General features: G+C 34.5%; 1 protein-coding gene across 9 annotated transcripts in view; it reads right to left on the bottom strand.

Annotated features, from left to right (window-relative positions):
- Positions 1 to 12,459, bottom strand: part of KANK1 (KN motif and ankyrin repeat domains 1) — a 145,389-nt gene that overhangs the window by 25,266 nt on the left and 107,664 nt on the right. The window lies entirely within an intron of this gene.

Raw genomic sequence — 12,459 nt, 5'->3', positions numbered from 1 at the left:
CTACTAAGCTTTGGAATATTTCCTGCAATCACAGTTCCATACGTCACAGAAACTCTTTGCTTGCAAAATCCCTGTCTCTCAACTTGCTCATTCTTCATCCCATAAAGGGAAAAAAGTTTCCAGCAAGAGTATAAATAAACAGATTACAAACTTTCATAGGCTAAGCATTCACCAATGAGTTTATATTTTAGCTCAGCGCTGGGGAAGGCCCCCCTCTCCCTCCATATTTCCTTTTTCCATTCCTTTTTGGTACACAGTAGTTTTTTAACGGAACAGCCACTTTAAAAATTCACAGTCCTACTGTTTTTATTAATTTTTATTAAAAAATGGCAGTGATACAGACAACATATTTCAGTTTGTCCTGAAAACAGATGGTGCTCTAAAATTTTAAGCCAACTACTCAAGCATTTCATTTAATAAACATTACCTTACAGTTTCTCTGTATACAACTATCCAAGCCTTTAATAAATGATTCAAACAGTATGTGCCATTCCTAGAGAACCAAATTTAAAAACAATGAAGTTTCATCCTATACTAAGTCCTAAAAGGAAAACCCTCAAATACGCATATAGCTGTTTCAGATGTCATTTCTCCAGCTTGTATGTAGGAAAACATCTATAGGCAAAATTAAATTAAATATAGTTAGTATTATAACCCATGTATTTTATAACAATTTACCTCTTCTGTGACATACAAAATCACCATTTGTCTGCAATGGCATCTTTTGAGGGGGCACTGCTGTAAGGTGTATACTCCTTACTTGATCTACATCAAGGCTATACACAAAAATCATGCCTGGTACCCATAAACATATTCAGGTAGAATAAGAATATAGATGTTACCTTCTTATGCTGGAAAAGAATCAGTATATAGTGGAGCTGGACAACCTGTGCTCTAGGGACTACACATGACTTTGGCCCATTTTTAGCAATCTTGAGCCCTCTCTAATTGTCCAAAAGTAGAAAGCATACAAAAGCCATAAATTAGACTTAGCACAGTAAAAACACAAAGCCTTAAGGTAGTTTTAATATCTTCTCCCAAACACGGAAAATTTTGACTCTGCTCCAGGGTGTGATACAGCCTTTCTTACTTTATCTCATTTTTCTGCCAATTGCTACTCACTCTCTTTTCAAGATCATCAATACAAATGACCGTCATTTTATAAAACAAAATTCACACTAAGTAATTTGTGCTCTCTTGTAGCTGTGGCAGTCCCCTAGCTTTTGAAAAAAAACCTAAGCTGCATCAGACCTCTTGGGAAAATATGCTAGACAGGAAAGTTAAAAAACAATCTGGCATGCCTTTTCTGTACTTTAGCAAAAAAACAAAAGAAAAGAAACAGCATGGAAGTGTCCACATAATCATCAGGAGTCAAATTTGCCATGAGGGAATCTTTATCTTAATTTGATCATTAAGCTCAAATTCTCAAGCAATAGAAATGTATCCCTCAGCAGTAAGGTATGAATTCACTTCTCTTAAAAGTACGTAAAAATCAAGAAACAATTCAGCAAATTTGATACAAGTCCAATGAATAAAGATACTCAGATTCTTGAAAAATTAGGAATGTGCATTTCCTGTTATGGCAATGATGTTGTCAAAATTGGTACCAGTAATATATTTTGGATTTCTTGTTGTTTTGCTTATCTTAAACATCTCATATTTTGCTTTCTCTCATATTTTAAAGAATTAATATTGGAATGAACTATATTGTTTTTCTTACAAAAGTGCATAGAGTCATTTTTACTGAATCAAGAAATTCAAGTGCTAAAACCTCATTTTATCTGTGTATGTTAACATTATTCTTATGAATCCTCTCTTAATTCATTATAAATTTTATGGCTAGGCTAAATGATTTGCTTTTAAATGATTTTGTTTTATTTGTATGGAAATTTTTTTATAAGTACATCCTGCTTACTCATTTCTCCCTTTCTCAAATAAAAAAGGTTTACTGATGAAACTCAGACTGGTTACAAGCAAGCAAAGTCAAAGCAAAGGAGCTTCTACAGACTTTTGCTGCATGGCTTGACAGAACTCAAGTGGGACATCATTTTTTGCAGGCACTAAATCTCTACAAAATTAGACTTTATAGTTAATATTTGGTTTAATAATCACTGGCAACTTCCTGGAAGTCTCTAAGCATTTTACAAAAAATAGTATTTGTTGAAAATACTTCTCAAACCTAATTAACAAATAACTTATTTGGCATAAGAGTTATTCCTCGTACTTGTGGAATCTTAGTTGAGAGATCATCAATTAAGGTCAGGATTATGGGCTACATTAGGAAGTGGGGGGAAGGTCATCTGGAACAGTAACAACACATACTTACATATTGTTGACATGAAAAATTACATGAATGTGTCCATGAAATCATTAGGAATAGAACTCAGCTTGAAAGAAACTTTACCTGACTTACCTATTCAGAAGCAATACATTTGGAGTTATTCATAGGTAATTGGGTACATGATTTTGCCTTCCAGGGTTCCAGATTGCATTGTCTAGACCTCTGGATGGTAAATTTATGAATTTGGTTCTCTCCCAAGTCAATTATTTTTTTACCTAGAAGATGGATTGGTCAAGTATATATTTGTGGGAATTGTAGTGGAACAAGAAATATGTGATCCAGAAGGGCATTTTCTAATACTGTAGTGATTACAGTAAATGTTTTAATAATCATATTGCATTTATTAATTGTTATGCCCCTGATAAGGGCCTTCTAGATGCTTTCCATAGATGTACTGAATTTTCTTTTTTATATGCGGGTCAACTATTTATGGCTGGAGATTCTAACCAAGTTTTACATCCTTTGCTAGGCAATAATACTGTTCAGCTAAATTCAATTCTGTACACGGAAAGTGCTACAAATGTATATGTTGAAGTTTAATTTGGTAAATATATAGCAATTTTGAAATATTTACAGCAAAAATATGGTTTTTGGTTTTCTTATTCACATAAGACCTATTCCCAATTTGATTATTTTTTAGTATCTCGATACTTAGAACAGATAGACAATGCAGTATAGGTCCTACTATAGTATTTGATCATTCTCCAGGAATACCATCTATTATATAAAAAAACCTCATCCTTTTTTTTCAAAATATTTAAATACATCATTATTAAAGGATGTACTTCTTTTAAAACTGTTAAAACAATCTTTTGATTTTTTTTAAATAAACAGACATTCTGCAAACTTAATAGAAGTTTGGGATGCTTTTAACCCTTATATTCATGGTGGCTGTTTTACTGCACATGTTTCATGGGGGAAAAAAAGAATTATAACTCTTAAGCCAGAAACATTGGAAAATTAAAGTTAAGGAACTTTTGAGTACAAAGGCAATATTGCCTGCACCAAAACAATATAAATTTTTTTATATATGCTATGTAAACCTAATTCCCTCTATACATTTTATACTGAATATTAATTGAATCAAGCATGAAAAACTATAAAATATTACAGTCCTCTTGACTGAAAAAGGAACAATGAATTAATATTAATTCTAATCAGGCATGCTCAGGATAAAGTATACAAAGACTCTGGTCTAATAAATCAGCATTTTTAAAATAAATATATACTTGACTTTGTAATACTGAGATAAAAGGCTACTGAGGAAAAGGAAATAAAAAGGAAAGGAATTCCAGCGCATGAAGAGTGCAAAAGAAAAGGCCAGCCATGGTCCATATTCTCCTGACCTCATGGGGCGTGTTCTTACCACATCGGCAGATTCAGTCTAGGCAAGTTGGGGCCTGATATAACCTGGTGATAGGTTACATCGTAGGGTTGTAGCTGAAGACCAGTAGTTTTAAGTGGATCTGTAAGCCTACTGGTAAACTAGTGCATTAATACCAATATAAATAGATAGTTAAAAATCCTAGTGAGTTGAAAGATAAATGCTGGAAAAAATGAAGATTATTTCATTACTGATATATGTACTAACAGGAATTATTTCCTAAGACTGTTAAGGTATTTCAAAAAGATTGATAAATTATTAAGCAAGGTTTTATGGGAAGTACAAATCCAAATTACAGTTTTCCTGATTTGCCACTTTATTACGGGGCATACTTTTAGCATCTATTTCTCTGTGGAACCCAAAGTTCCTATTGAGTTCCACAACGAACAGTGGACTTGAACCTGAATCTCCCCAGTGCCAGGCCAACACCATAGCATCTTAACAACTACAACACACTGGCTTTTTGATAGGCTTGTGACTCCCTCAACCTGAAAAGTCAGGGGGATGTGGTCACAGAAGAAGATTGTTTCAACATCCACCATGACCTTATGGAATATCCCCCCTAGAAGATCTGGATGGCCTCTCCCTGACACCATTTCAGAAACAGGTAAAGGCAATCCTCTGCTGACAAGTTTTTGAGTACAATAAGGTGCCTAGGAATTGCTTAATTTTATGTTGATATTATTTTTTATATTTTATGTTGATAGTTTGTATGTTTTAATGCTGGTTTTATATTTATTGCCGGGAACCGTCCAGTGTCTATGAATGGAGCAGCATACAACCATGCAATTAAATAAATAAAAAACACACTTTGATTACACTATTTGGTCCAGATGTTTTAGTAGCATCTAAAAGTCTTGAATTTTTATGCCATTACAATATGCTTTCAGCTATCCTAAATCTGCAATCTTTAAATCTAATTGTAAAGGCAATTAAAGAGGGATTTTTAAAAGATGGATATTGCATGTTTGCAAGAGCTTGAAATAAAGAACTGAAATACCCTATATTAACAAATCAATGGTCTTAAAGAATGTATGGTTCTTATAAGCTTTAGATGAGATTATTTCAACAAAAGGTTTTGGGTTTGTGGGATAACTTAGAAAATATTTAGAAAGGGTGGGTTGTCAATTTCATCAAGGTAGAAGTATAAAATGATAAATAGGATGTTTATACATAAGATATGAGCTTGCCTCCATTATTGTCATGTTTCAGTTTAATATTCGTAAGTTCATAAGATATGGCTTTGAGCAGAGTAATATGGTTTAAAGATGTGAATACAATTTTGAATTACATACAAAAATTTGTAAGTTATCATTATATAAAGAACTATGGATCTACTGGGCATAGGACAAAAGATGACTTTGGAATCTCTTTTATGGTTATATCAGGTGTTGCTAAGAGAAATTATTTTGAGAAATTGGAAAAGTAGTAATATTCCTGATATTAAGGGAATTGAAGAGATGTGTAACTTACCTGTTGTTGAAAAGGCATTTTTATCTACTAATCAACAATTACTCAGTATATTCTTCTTTGGCATAGATTTTATGATATTTTGTAATGATAGAAATTCTTTTAATGTAAATTTAGGAACTTCTTTGATATTATGTGATATATGGATAGTCTTTTTGCTAAGATGGTTGGTTTTGTTGTTATTTTTCATATATTTCTCTCTTTTTTCTTTGTATTTCTTTCTATAAAATTTAAGATAAATAAACTTAAAAGAAAAAAAGATGACTCTTCATGATGAAAAGACAGCACCAACACAGAGTTACAGTTCTGTACACACTTTTTGCTTTTAAAATAGCTCTTTATTAACGTAATGAAAAGAATGGTCAACATTATTCCATGTGTTCAAGGTTTAATGCTGGGCTTAAAAATGGAGCAGGTTATGTAAGTATTATGTTTGAATTTTGTTTCTAATCATTTTCTTCTATCCTTTTTCCATGCTGAAGCATTAAAAGATCACAGATTAAGCCAATCCAGGTTTTTATGTTGCTACTAAAAGTGTGGAGGGGGGTAATAACTTTAGAAAAAGCTATGTTTTAAAGCAAATTTTGTTTTGTTCTAAAATTTTTCATGAAGAGAGGAGCAAAAAGACTGAAGAGTGGTCAAAAGACCTGCGAAATTGACTGAGATACAATTGCATAAATATAACCATTAATTCCCCCTGAGATGAACAGAAAGACAAACCTGCAAGGTTTTCAAAATTATATATTAGTAAAGATATGAGATCTGCTAATCCAATACCATTTTATAGCTTGCCTGCCTGTATAGTACTCAGGCTTGTCCAACACCATCTCTTTATTAATTTATTTTAATATGCATGTTATATTAATTATACAGGTTGATTCATAAGTGAAAATGCCTTGCCCAAACAACAATACAAAGCATTCCAACATATTATTGGTAGATACCCACATAATAAACATGATTCCTTCAGTGCTCAAAAAGTTCATTTAAGCATTTCCTCAAAGAAATGAATAACTAATAGTAGAGCCACGGCAGTTGAATGCTGTTTCATGAAACTACAAGAATCTTTCCCTGATATATTCAAGTCACCTCTAAAGATATTGTGGCTGGAATTCTATCCTTCAATTTTGCATTAATAAAATATGTCTAAAAGTGGAAGAAATGATACAAAGTAAAAGCACATATATATGTATCAGAAAGAGTACACATTTAATTATATCAATCAAATGATCAGCAATTTATAAAGAGAAGTACCTATTTTCCAGACTAAGGCCAAATACCAAAAAAAATCTTACCTCAAATAGGAAAACTGTGAAGAAAATTAATTCAATTCAGTCCTCTATGCTTAAATAAATCAGTTAAACTTGACTTTTAAAGTAAGAAACGAAACAATGAAGTATTTTAAAAGGTGTAAACTTCAATACTTTGGAATGGAAACTATATTCCAGCCTTCCAAAAGGCAAACTCTTTACACATTCACTGAAAAATCTCGCTATATCCAAGTACAAATGACATTCACACTTCTGCTTATATCACTGCAAATTAAAACTGCTAAAAAGAAATGCACTAACATAACAGATATTCAGATAGCCATCTAGACAAACACTGTGTGGATCAAGAAAGAAGCTGATTAAAACCAAGGACGAGTTTGGCTAAAGCTGAGATTAGTTATAAATAGGCATTTTTCTTTGGTCTAACAGAATGTTACTTTGTATGGAAGAACAGTGCTATCTTTATGTTAAGAAATCATAGGGAGAAACGTAGCTAGTCAGTTTAGGTATGAACTTCTCATTCTCTTTTTGGATACTTAAATGTAAAAACAAGCTATGAACATAAAGTTATCTTAAATCTAGCATCACATCCCCCTCATATCTGTTTGCTTTACTCACCATTCTGGGAAGAAGGGAATACGGAACATTGCAATGTTTTCTTTGCAGGAACTTAGGTCTGGAGCCTTAAACAGAATATGTACTCCTGACACATAAGCAGGCAAATTGCCCAGGACTTGCTGCAGAGAATTTATTTATACTCATTTGGAATTTCCTGACAAAATTCTCTCCTCCTGGCCAGGCTCAGCTAATGGAGTTCCAATCCATTTTTTCTTCTTCACATCATTCAACATACAAATATTGAAGATTATAGTTCAGAAGGTACACATTTCTGGAGAAAATATAGTGTGGCAAAATGCACACTGCACAAGCTACAAAAAAGTACCACTTTTCTGATTATGTGAAACAAGCAAAACTGGGCAAGAATGAAAGAAAAGCAAAAAAGATGCCCCAAAGTTGCCCCATTCTTTCCCCACTTGACCCAACCTCCCAACATGGGCAAAGAAGGCGGCACTGAAATATTCTGTTCAGAATAACTGTTTCTCTTGTGACCACGTTACGTACAGCATTTGAGTAATTTTGGCTTTCTATACCACAGCCAGTCTGTATTTTGCTTGTATTTGCCCAACCCAGCTTGTAATTTAAAGGCTAAAAATATAAGACTTTATTGTGCCTCTGACAAACAGATTTCCATAAGGATGTGGCTAAAAGCATGGCAAACACATTTGCTGAGAGAAAGATATGAGTGAAATTAAAGAAGGGCCTTAATAAACCAATCAACAATAAGCCCTAACTACATGCATTTTTACCTTCTAAACCTGTTACACTTATAATTGTGTATCTAAAGCCACATAGCCTGCGTTCACAAAAATCGTAAGAGACAGTTACTGAAAACTGTCAATAAGGCAGGAAGGAACAATATCACACACACCCCCATTTTAGTTTAGTAAATAATTGACAATTTAGGTTTGCTCTTATGGCAGAGTTCAAAGTCCAGGGATTTCAACAAAAGTTCTGCCCCAGAATCTAGCAGCACATTTTTAATAGCTTTGGTTTGAGAATGTTGTCTTAATACTGTTTGCAAAGAACGCTGTATTCAATCAATTCTGCTTATGAGAAGCATTGCAAGAATGAAATTCAAACAAAATCAAATCCCAATTATTTCCCTCCAAAAATATTTTCAGTTTCTGTCTCACACAGTGTAACTCCCTGTTTATAATATAGATAAGGTAAACCCATACTTTATGTCAAATAAATGGAAGGGAACAAGTATCAATTTCCACTTAATTGCATAGTAGATACAATTGACTATCGAATCAACTTTTACTATTCAATTTAGAAATCCATGGTATACATAGTAAGAAAAGTGGATGAGTGAGAGCTTGAAGAGAAAGGCAGCAGTTAAATTTTTATGGTCCACTAGGCACATGAGCTATCACTACAATGGAGAAGTCTAATATACACCCCTAGATCTTGACTGCCTGCTATCCCTCACAAGAAATGGTATAACATAGACTTTTTTTTTTTTAACTTAATGGAACTGGCTAATATGAATGACTATGATCAGATATCAAACCCATGCTCTGCCATAGACTTTGGGCCTATTGTTTCTTAACATACCACACAAAATTGTTGCTGTAAAGAAAATGGGCAGGAGTACTATGTATGCTATCTTAAGCTTCTGGAGAAAACATGGATATAAATCTTACATAATGAATATTTTATTTACAGTATTTACTTATTTTATTCAATTTCTATAGCCACCCAGACAAGTGACTGAATATTTAGGTAGAACATTTATATGCCCCCCCAACTCAGACATGTAACACTATTAAACAAAATGTAAAAGAAAAACAGCATACAGTAAGCCACTAAAACAAAACAAAACAATTAAAAGGCAATCAAAACTAACATTTCTTGTAACCTACGAAATGGAAACTCTGTTCATCCTGGCCCAAGTGCCCAGGGAAATTAATTGATGCAGGAAAATATCATAAGTTTCCCCATTACTATATAGGAATTATATTATTTTGGGGATAAAACAGAAATGCTATCAAGCTGTAGAGATCAATAATTAAACATTGCACAATATTTTCTGACCTTGATTATGCTCAGAATCAAAATCAGTTGTTTTAATAAATGAATGGATTCAACGACTGAGTGGCACTGTAATGGACTTTTTTTTCTTTTTTTTTTGTGCCTTCGAGTCAGTATTGACACCTGCAGACTATCTGGACAAGGGCCTGCAGTTTTCTTGGCAGCCTTTTTAAAAAGTGGCTTGTTATTTCCTTCTTCCTAGGGCTGAAAGAAGGTGAGTGGTCCAAAGTCACCCAGCTGGCTTTGTGTCTAAGGTGGAACTAGAACTCATGGTCTCCTGGTTTCTAGCCTGGTGCCTTAACCGCTACACTAAACCGGCTCTCTAGTATGTACTATTTGTACATGTATTTACACAAATTTGTATTTATTATTTACATTTTTCTTATACATTCTATGACTATGACTGTCATTATTGTAGTTTATTGTTTACTATTATTTTATTATTGGTTATTATCTGTAAATGATCAAGAGTCCCTCTGGACTAAGGCAGGGACAAACTGCATAAAATAAATAAATAGTTGATGTATATTTGTCACTTACTAAAACTAAGCAACTAATACCAAAAAAGGAGACTTAACAGAGAGTGCAAACTATTGTACAACATCCTTAATTTCATATGCTTAAAAATAATGTTTAGGATCATCCAACGAAGATTAGAGCCCTACATGGAAAAGGAGATGCCAGATGTTCAAGCTGGCTTTAACAAAGGCTAAGGAACATAAGACATTATTTTTGATGCACAATCAATAATTGAGAAAGCCAAAAACTACCAAAAAGAAGTCAGTATGTGCTTCATTGATTATAGAAAGGCCTTTGATTCTGTCAGTCATGTGAAGCTGTGGAATCTGCTTAGAAAAATGGGAATCCCGGAACATATTATCCTCATGAGAAACCTATATACAGTACATGTCAGGAAGCCATAGTACGGACAGAACACGGTGAAACAGACTGGCTCCAGGTTGGCAAAAGAGTAAAACAAGGCTGTATCCTTTCCCCTTATTTATTCAATCTATATGCTGGATATATGTTAAGGGAAGTTGGACTAGAAGAGTGTGATTTTAAAACTGGAGGAAGAAATATGAATAACCTGCACTATGCTGATGACGCTATCCTGATAGCTGAAAATGCAAAGGATCTTCAAGGTTACTAATAAAAGTCAAGGAGCATAGTGAAAAAAATTGAACTAAAATTAAATATAAACCAAACTAATGACAACAGGTACAACTAGTCTTAGAAATTATGATGATGATACTGAAGTGTTAGGTAAACCTAACACTTTTAGGAGCAACCAGCAGCAGTAAAGGAACAATCAGTCAAGAAATATACTTCAGGCTGGTCCTTAGTAGAGCAGCCATGAAGGTCTTAGAAAAGATTTTCAGATGCTGTGATGTGTCTATACCTACAAAGATCAGAATCGTGCAAGAAATGACACTCCCTATGATACTTTATGGAAGTGAAAGTTGGACTTTGAAGAGGCAGGATGGGAAGAGTATTGACCTTTTGAACTTTGGTGTTGGAGAAGACTCCTAAGAATATTGTGGATGGACAAGAAAACAAACGAATGGATTGTCAAACAAATTAACGCAGAATTTATATTGGTTCAGTGCCAATATATATACATATATATTTTTGCTTCTGCTTTTTTTAAAATCCCACTTTTATTCCAAGAGATCCCCCAAAAGATTGGCTTTGCTTCACAATGCAGGGAGTGGCAAGGTCCCAGATTCAGTTGATCACTTTCATGGGGATAATCCATTGCTTTCCCAGCCATAGCTGGTCCTTGAACCTTGTTAGGATTAATTAGGATTAATTACCCGATCGTGCTTAAGATGAAGCTGCTAGGCTGATTTTTACTACCATAGGGAAGACAAATCATGAGAGGTTAGCATAATTGTAGCAATGCATGCCCCACATGTGGAGGGCACCGTCCCAGATTGCAAGTCCCCATACTGTGACATCATATTGGTGAACGCAAGTAGCCCTGAGGCAAAACTTGGACTGTCCGTCACATCTCTTAGATAAAGACATTATTATATACTTCAACTGCAAAGGACTTTAATACCTTCTCATTCCTAATAATTTCCCAGAATAAGAACTTGTGAAGCTTTGAAGAGGAAGTCTATACATTGACATAGGAATTTATCCAGCACCTGGATTGCTTCCAGAGCCAAGTTGTTAAAAAATTTGTTTGTTTGTTTTCAGATAGACCATATCTGTCCATGGAAGCTTATTAGATATTGTCTTAAACATTCCCTTTTATTCATCGTATGCCATGTTGGCGGACAAAGATGAAAACTAGTAAACTTCTTCTCGTACGACATTTAGAGTTTAAAAGGTAAAATGCATGAAAGCATCACCCCGTTTTTTCCCAAGAGCCAATGCTGGATTCTTGTTGCAAGGCAGAGGGTGAGATTGCTGATAAAAGCTGAAATGCAAAGCACTCTTGGGGACAGAACAGCAGATAAGCAATAGGGCAGGGCAGAGTGGAGCTGGGAAAGGAAAAAGTGTGCCTTCCCTCCTTCTCTGAGCTATTGCTTAGGACTCCTTGAGAGGAGCAACCTCCTTTTCCTAATAGTAACAGCTGTAGGAAAAGAAATTTGCAAACACATTCAAAATTCTGATCTTTATTCTGATAAAAGCTCATTTACTGCAATCACTTTTTTACACTAGATTCTTGTTGCAAGGCAGAGCTTTCCCCACTCCTTCAGGTCTGATGGAGTGAAAAAAATATTGCTTCAGAGCTCTTGTTTCCAGGGATTTAGCCCCCAAACCATAAGAACAGTAGGAAACTTCATAACACTTTTTCCTGAAAAAACATTAGACTGGAGTTTCTCCCCTGATGTTTCTTAGGCTTTTGAGTCAATCCTGACTCCTAGCAACTGCTTGGATGAGTCCCTGCAGTCTTCTTGGCAACATTTTCAGAAGTGGCTTGCCAGTGCCTCCTTCCTAGGGCTGAGAGATAATGACTGGCCTAATGTCACCCAGTTGGCTGTTTTGCAACAAAGGCAGGACTAGGACTCAGTTTTCCAGTTTCTAGCCTGGTGCCTTTAATCCCTACACCAAACTGGCTCTTCACAAAAAAAAATTGCTTGCCTTCCTTTTCTTGGCTTCAAGAGAAAGGAAAACAAATTTAGTACACACATTTGACAACTTGTCACCTCCTTTGCAGTGGCAAGGAGTTCCAAACATACATACTTCATTAGAACTTAAATTTCATGGAGCAGAAGCATGTCAAATTTTTTGCTCCTTTGGCCAGAATGCACTCACATGCATTATTAAGAACAAATCCAGATCAAAGTGCAATAATCAGATTTTGACACACAACATATGCTGACTTC

This window comes from Python bivittatus, unplaced genomic scaffold, assembly GCF_059951505.1.
Source record: "Python bivittatus isolate LINGU-HERP-01145 unplaced genomic scaffold, Pbiv_v1 ctg000850_np1212, whole genome shotgun sequence".
NCBI lineage: Eukaryota > Metazoa > Chordata > Lepidosauria > Squamata > Pythonidae > Python > Python bivittatus.
This window is presented reverse-complemented; position numbering and strand designations above follow the sequence as displayed.